This window comes from Lynx rufus, unplaced genomic scaffold (assembly GCF_022079265.1).
Source record: "Lynx rufus isolate CCGP_SWC_20201006 ecotype Redwood Valley unplaced genomic scaffold, mLynRuf1.p SCAF_5, whole genome shotgun sequence".
Lineage (NCBI taxonomy): Eukaryota > Metazoa > Chordata > Mammalia > Carnivora > Felidae > Lynx > Lynx rufus.
The window spans coordinates 92725683-92734395 of NW_025814867.1; positions in this window are offsets into that span (position 1 = coordinate 92725683).

The following is an 8713-nucleotide window of genomic DNA, read 5'->3' on the forward strand; positions in this document are numbered from 1 at the left end:
CGTACATTAAATTAAGCATGTATTAGCATTCACTCTCTGTGCTGGATGCAAAGGATAAAAGATGAATTAGACCAGGTACCTTTCTACCACAGTTCCTTCTGCTTCCACAGTCTTATCAGACTTATGGATGCATGTTCTAATAAGAAGTTGGTGAGGTCATTTTGCTGATGAAGGTCAGGTACTCCATTTCATTTAGTCCAGAATCAAACAATCTTAACACGAAGTAGTATAGTACTAACACACTAATATTACGGTACTTAGTATTGTTCTTTAGTGCCATTATTTTGGTGGCCCTATAACACCTGACATTTTTCTAGATTCCAAAATTGGAAAGAATATTGTGGTTGGTTATGAGTTGAGGTAAGCAGAGTGGGTAGAAAAGACACATTCTTTGCAAAACAAAACAGGTAAATGTTTCAAATTTGCTGAGATGGAAAAAGCTTACCACTTCCCTGGTTAGTATATAGGAGGGCTTCTTGGTTAAGATAGGCTCAGAAATTGAAGGGCAGAAGAGAAAAAAACATTGGGTGTGTTAGGGTCAGGTGTAAGGCAGGGTAAAGATAGGAGCCAGAGGCTAAAAAATTTTAGCAGTCAAAGGCTTTATTTGGGAACTAAGGTCTCGGGTGAGGTTCCGTGACTCAGGGAGAGAGAGAGAGTGAGGAGTCAGGGAAGTCGCCCCCAGGTGTGGTGGGTGAAGTTTTTAAGCTGCAGCGGTTCCAGGTTTAGGTCCAGGTGGGCCTTTTTCTCATCAGGTCATGCTGTCGCTCGGTGATTGGTTGACCTCCAATTCGTTCTGGCACGCTACTAGGGGCTTTTCCTTGGGTTGCGCTGGCTGGCGAGATGGCCATCCCCTCTACTGTGGTTCCAAAGACATCCTAACATTCCAACCTCTTACTGGTGATAACGGATCTGATCTGGCTGCTTCCTGCGGGTGTAAGGGCGACGTCATGGTATGTGGGGTCTGAGGTTGGAATGCGGGAATATGGCCGGACCACCATCTGGTGAAATGCAACCTGGGAAACTTCATGAATTCGTTTTCGTACGAAACGGAGAAAACAAGGTAAGAGCATAAGTATTATACAGATACCAACTAGTGGGGTGACTATACCGAGGAGCCAAGTTAGGAGGGGTGACTGCCACCAGGAGGTTAGGGCGTCTGAGGATCCTGGGCGGACGGATAGAGTTTTGTGGATTTCCTTTAGGTGTTCTATATTGGTTTCAACTAAGCCTGATTCATTGAGGTAGTAGCAACATTCCTCCCTCAGGAACAGGCATGTTCCCCCTTTTTCTGCTGTCAGGAGATCTAGGGCTCGTGGGTTTTGTAGAGTGACCTGTGCTAGGGAGTTGATCTGCCTTTGTAAGGCGGATAGGGAGGTTGCTGAGGCTTCTAATTTATTGAGGATGTGTCAGCCCAACAGGGGGTCGGGGCAGGAGGGGATGACTAGGAAGGAGTGGAAGAAGTGGAAGCCATCCAGGCAGCAGGTGAGTACCGGTGTGCATGGGGGAATGGAGGGGGTGCCATTTATGCCCATGATGGAAACGGAGGACAGCGTGGTGGGGCCGGAATAGCTCGGCAGGACAGAATAGGTAGCCCCCGTGTCCAACAGAAAGGAGATGGACTTACCTGCTACCTGGAGTTTTACCCTGGGCTCAGCGTGGGTCACCGGAGTTACTGAGTCTGGGCCGGGTCAGTCATCATCCTCCATCTCCAGCAGTTGGAAGGCAGAGTCCAATCGGGGTGAAGCCTCGCCACGTGGGGGCATTGCTAGTCTGTCGTCCCCTGGGTTAGGATTCCCAATGGCCCATTTGCTGGCACAATGGGCATGGACTGGTAGGCTTTTTGGGATGGGGACACTGATGAGACCTTCTTGGCCACATTTAAAGCTTGGCCCCGGAGGGGGCTGTGGTCCAGAGGGCTTTATTGTGGCTGGCCTCAGGGCAGCTACCAAGGCTTGGGTCTGTAATTGTACCTTTTGTTGGAGACGGGCCTATCGCCGTTGTTCTTGAGCTTCCTCTCGGCCATTAAAAACTTTAAAAGCCATCTTTACCAGGTCGGCCATAGGGGTTTGAGGATCATCTTCGGCCTTTTTTAGTTTTTTTTTTTGAATATCAGGGGCTGATTGGGAAATAAAGTAGGTGGCCAATACTGTGGCCCCGGCGGGGGTGGTAGGGTCTAGTCGGGTATACTGGGTAAGTGCCTCTGTGAGCCGGCTAAGGAAGGCTGCGGGGTTTTCATTGGGGTCCTGTATTACTTCTTGAAGTTTGTTAAAATTTACTGATTTGGTTGAGGTTGCCCGCATGCCTGCTAGTAGGCACGGGATCATCTGGTCCCGGCGCCGGTGACCATTGCCTGCATGTTGGTAGTTCCAATTGGGGTCGGCCGCCGGGACAGCATCGGCCCCTACAGGCATAGTGGGGTCGGTCATGTGGGTTTGGTCTGCATGTTCCCTGGCTGCGGCCTGGATGCGCTCCCTCTCCTCAGGGGTGAGGGTAGAGGTGAGGATTACATGGATTTCATGCCATGTGAGACTGTAGGCTTGGGCAAGCTATTGGAATTCCTTAATGTATTGGGTCGGGTCAGACAAGAATGACCCTAGCCGCTTTTCAATGGTGGATAAGTCTTGGAGGGAGAAGGGGACGTGAACTCGAACCAGGCCTTCAGGTCCTGCCACCTCACGGAGAGGTAAGATGGCCGCTGGGGTCTGTTCGCTGGGAGGGGCCTGAGCACGAGTTCGGGATGATATGGGAGGCCAGGGCGGGACGGCTGGAGGTTGGGAGTACGGAAGGGGGCGAGGGCTGGTGCGCGGCGTGGCTAGATCCTCTAACGGGTCAGAGATCTGGGAAGTTGGTGAGGTGGGGTCATCAGGGGGTTGTGGGCGGGCAAGGAGCATGCATGCAGAGGGGCAGGAGGAACATAGGTTGGGGCGAGACCTGAGGTCCCAAGAGGCCATGACGTAGGGTATTTCTCTCCATTTTCCCAGCCGATGGCAGAAATTGTCCAGATCGGTTAAGATTTGGTATTGTAAAGACCCCTCGGGTGGCCATTGAGAATCATCTAATTTGTAGAGGCCAGACTACAGTGCAAAGGCGGATGAGTCGGTTACGACGAAGTTCACCTTGTAAGCCCAGGAGCCGTAAGTTTTTTAACAGACATTGGGGGGTAGGTAAGAGATCGAGGAGGTTTAGACTCGTTACTCGCCATTGGCATGGCAGGGCGAGGCGTCCCTCGCGCCGCAATAAGGGGCCTATTGGCGTGCGGGCCTTGCTGTGTGCGGAGGAAAGGAGACTGACTTGCGAGACGTCTCTCGTGGGTGTCAGCCGTAGTTGGAGGAGGGAAGGAGAGGTCTGTCCTACTTACCGCTTCCTGTAGGCGCTTGAGAGTAGGGTGGTTGGCCTCTGGCTTGGCAAGGAGGGAGCTCAGCCAAGGGAGGCGAGCTACTACCTCCCCCCGGCTTTCGGCACCAAATGTTAGGGTCAGGTGTAAGGCAGGGTAAAGATAGGAGTCAGAGGCTAAAAACTTTTAGCAGTCAAAGGCTTTATTTGGGAACTAAGGTCTCGGGTGAGGCTCTGTGACTGAGAGAGAGAGAGAGAGAGAGAGAGAGAGAGAGAGAGAGAGAATGAGAATGGAGTCAGGGAAGTCACCTCCAGGTGTGGTGGGGTGGAGTTTTTAAGCTGCAGCAGTTCCGGGTTTAGGTCCAGGTGGGCCTTTTTCGCATCAGGTTGTGCTGTCGCTCGGTGATTGGTTGACCTCCAATTCGTTCTGGCACGCTACTAGGGGCTTTTCGTTGGGTTGCGCTGGCTGGCAAGATGGCCGTCCCCTCTACTGTGGTTCCAAGGACATCCTAACAGGGTGTAACTGACCTCTTTCCTTTCTTGAGGATAAAACTGCTCCCTAAGCAGCCCCGTTGGGATGTTCTCCTTAGAACAGGTGTCTGAAGAAAAATTTTCTTTAATGGCTTATAAACTGTAGATAGTAAATAGGAAGGCAGAACATTTCTGGGGATAGTAACACTTGGACATGTCCTATCCACATCAGTCACTGCCAACTTCATGAGCAATTCAATTCCATCAACATTCTCTAGAATGTTAGAGCTAGAAGAAACTTTAAAGGTATGAAATGGACTCACTTGTTTGAGAGATGAAAAAAATTTAAGCAAAGAGAGACTTGTCCCAGGAATCAAAATGTCTGAATCTTGAATCCAAGCCTCTGGATTCCCACTTCACTGCTACTCACTATAACATTCTCCTTTATCTAATACCGTATTCTATGACAGGATATCATAACACTATTGGTACTGAATTGTTACTTGCCAGCCACATTCAATGTGATGCTGCTGCACTACATCTCAGAGTATTCACAATTTTAGATCTGGTAGAAACTGTAGATAATAGTAAATATCTGGGAGCTTGTTACTGTTTACAAAGCACATTCAAGAACCTACCTTAATTAGTCCTCATGACACTTGGGGTAGGGTTAGATTTGGTGAAGTTTGTTGGTGTAGTTTCCCTTCTCTGAGTTTAAAATAAATAAATTGACATGGACTTGAGAAAGGAATCTAAATGTCAGCTTTACCATACCGGAATTGAGCTTCTTACATTCTCCCTGAATCGAATGTAACCAACCAGAATCACAGACTTCCCCTGCAAGGGGCTGTCTACCCCCGGATGGCATTCCACAAGGCTGAGCAGAACATGATCCAAAGGAGGTCAGGTCAAACATAAACCCTATAGTGCTACCCAATAGAGAAAGCTGGAAAAATTATCATCAGACTTGGGCCATCTAAGCAGATGAATTAGTCTTTCTCCCACAAGGAGGAAAAAGATGCTAGAAAGCTTTCTTCTGGGCAGCTGCTCTCAATTCTCATTGTACATTAGAACCACAATGGAACCTTTCAAAATATATAAATGCATGGGCCCCATCTCCAGACCAGTTGAAACATGATCACTAGAGGTGGAGTCTAGGCATCAATAGTTGTGGAGGCTCCCAAATTGTAGGTGACTTAGTTGCCCAGCAAGGGTGATAATTCTTTTTTTTTTTTTAATTTTTAAAAAAAAATTTTTTTTTAACGCTTATTTATTTTTGAGACAGAAAGAGACAGAGCATGAATGGGGGAGGGGCAGAGAGAGAGGGAGACACAGAATCAGAAGCAGGCTCCAGGCTCTGAGCCATCAGCCCAGAGCCCGACGTGGGGCTCGAACTCACGGACCGTGAGATGGTGACCTGAGCTGAAGTCAGACGCTTAACCAACTGAGCCACCCAGGTGCCCAAGGGTGATAATTCTTAAGTGATAGTCCCCTCATGATGACTTGAGTTCAGTGGACTGGGGTTTTGATAGATGAAGAAATGGGCCCAAAGTGAGATGTGCCCAAGTTCTCTTAGATAAATAGTGACAGAGCTGGGGCTAGAATCCATTTATTTTTTTTAATATGTGTGTTTCTTTTAATTGAACACTACTTTAGACCAGGCACTGACTGCTACTCTAATGGGTTTTTTGTTGTTGTTGTTTTTGGGTTTTTTTTTTGCTTCTCCCTGTCAGCCACTCTCTTTTCTGAACTGAAAGTGTTTTGAGGGTGTTTAAGATGGTATATTCAAGTGGATTGGCCATATTGAAGCCAACATCAACTACATCAGAGTGTCTGCTGAATCATGGAAAACAAAAGCAGCAAACAGATCAACTTCACAAGAAACATTCATGAAAGGATGACTTGGTCAAATATTTCAGGTTATAGCCACAAGGCAAGAGATAGCCTTCCCTTTTGGTGAGGAAAACCTTATCAAGTTGTGCTCTGGTTCTTTTGACCATTGATAAAGACATGGCTAACATCTTAAGCAGCAGTGAGGAGCAGACTGACATTACCAAGAAAGATAAGAAAATGTAGGCATCTGCCTACGGTCAATCCATAAACATAGATTCCATGATAGGAAAGCAAGTTCAACTAAACTACACATTTTTATAAGCACTACACATAATTTCTACAATAGTTTGTTTTTGATCTAGCTATGAGGCTGTATGATTATTTTACTACTTAAATCTGAATAATCATGCACTCTTAATACCTTTGTAAATAGAGAAGATTTAAATGGAAAAGCAAACCTGTTCATGATGCCATGGAAACTCATGGAAAAGAAAATATTCCATGATGCCATGGAAACTCATGGAAAAGAAAATAAAAATATGTGAAATAAGTTTAACTTTGAAATTAAGCTTAGGTTACAGCCAAAAAGCTACAATTTTAGAATTTTGTCCTTATTGTTCATTTTAACCTCTTTCAAACTTGACAGTGGTCTCCAAGTTTCTTCCTTATTTTAAGTCTAATTTTATCTGTGCTCAGAACTCTTTCTATTTTTGTAGCTCTCAAATATTTATAAGTTCTTGCATTATTCCTTTTACCCTGTTTATTCATCTCTAGTTAGGTCTTTTAATCTTTCCTTCTAGACTGGTGCACATACAGCCAGGGGCAGAGTTAGTAATAAGAACTTTACCCCTGAATCTGCAGTTAAAATTCTACCCTTTATAAAGCCTACAAGGGTCTGTTGTAGTGAATAACATGTCAATGAGTCTCTCTGAAACAATCTTTTTCATTTATGCTGAGGGCAGCATGTCATATAAAAAAGACGTGTGTAATTGACTAATGGATAAGAAGGAATTAGATGAATACCAGGTGTCTATGACTTAAACTGCAGCGTAATTATAATTAATTCTTAATTCTGGCTTGCTAGAGAAATTTCTCTCTAGTTCTAAGTGATCACAGAATCAGTGAGAGTTTGAGAAGTCATCATCACACCACTTTACACAAGAGGACAATTCAACTATCCGGGTGAGAACCTATCTTATTTTTAAGTACCTCAGAGAAGATTTTACTTCTTTAGCAATTGTGAAGCTTAACAATTGTCACTGGAGGAAGTATTTCCTAAGGTTCTTGTGATTTGTGCTAGCCAGATTAGATATGGCCACAAGTTTTAAATTATTTATATCAGCAGAGAGGCGCAACGACATTAGTAATACAAAGTATATGTAAGAGTGTGTGCGCGCACATATGTGCGCATGCATGCACACATGTACATGCATGCTACTCATTATATTCCTTGTGTACCTTTGGCTCCAAAATGTTGCTTCTCCCTTCCTCTCATTACATCCTCTCTGTCCTTTCTCCCAATCCAAAATTCCTCCCATCACTCTAAAAACCAATGTACACAGGAGTCACACTTCTAATAAGTGTGCAAAACCTCTTAGGAAGAGGAAAATGAGAACACAACAGGATCACAGCTCTATGCAATGGAGACCTAAATCCAATAATATAAGAACTGGACATCAACCTGGTAAGTTGAGAAAAGAGAATTCTTCACAGTGAAGCCTTCAACCTTGACACTAAGCAGCAGCCAGGCTAGTGTAGCTACAGGAGTTGAGGTATCTAGGAGGAGGAAAGAAGGACAAGATGTTTCCCAGCCACTCTTGGCTGATTATTTAATGGATGCCCCCGTAAGGAAGGATGGTGATTGATACATGAACCACAGTGAAGTTATATATGCATATTATTTGTAAGTTTGCATATTAATCATTGTAAACTTATCCCAAAGAGAAGATTCACTCTTTTACATATTTTTGTATATCCTTATGAACTCTCAGGTAATATAATCTCTTCAAGGTGCTGTTAAAGAGAGGAACTTAAGGGGTGCCTGGGTGGCTCAGTCTGACCAGCTCAGGTCACGATCTCACAGTTCATGAGTTCGAGCGCCGCACTGGACTCTGCTGACAGCTCAGAACCTGGAGCCTGCTTCAGATTCTGTGTCCCCTTCTCTCTCTCTCTTTCCCTCTCTGTCTCTCTCTCTCTCTCTCAAAAATAAATAAACATTAAAAATTGTTTTTTAAAAAGGAGAGGAACTTAAGTTGGATCAATCATTATTAATATTGAGATAAACCCAAATCCTTGTACAATCCCGCATATTCCCACATATACATACACACACAGGTACCCATGCATATATACATATCTGCCCAGCCAAAGATTGAAGTTTGATCACTGGGCACAGAGAGCAAATTGTGCCTGTCACTTTCACCTGACCATGTGGCCCAGAGAGGAATAAATGAGCTGCTAGGTAATCCTGCAGGCAATACTGGGCTTATTGTGTGATAGGATTGATTTTTTTTTTCCTCCTTCCAAAGATGCAGTGCCAAAGCCATCTTACAGTAAAGACCAAGAAGTGGATCTGACACAAAGCAGGTGTTTCTTTTTCTCAAATCAGAATTTGAAGGGATCTGTTTATCATTAATAATCCTATTACCCTGATGAGGGTGATTTTCCTTTGCATGCCCTTTAGCCCCAAATAGCTAACATTTCATCTCTTTTCTTTATGCAACCATGAGCACCAGGGCAAGATTAGGCAATTATTCATATATGAACAGATCCAGAAATACAGACCCATGGGTGCCCTCCTCATAAAATTAGACAGTTAGGAAGGTGGGAAGGTCATATTAGATGCAGACATTGATTTAAGGAAATCTCTTTGTACTAAAAACCAGTCTTCAAAAGATAGCTGCATCACTAAAGAGTTTGGGCACCTGTGTCTTGCTTTTCTTCCTTTTCTTCCTCTTCATTCTCTTATTCTCCTCCCCCTCCTTTTCTTTCTCTTCTTTGTCCTTCTCCACCTTCATTATCATAATGATGTGTAGGTCACAGAATTAGACATGGAGGTCAAAGAGGTATTCATACC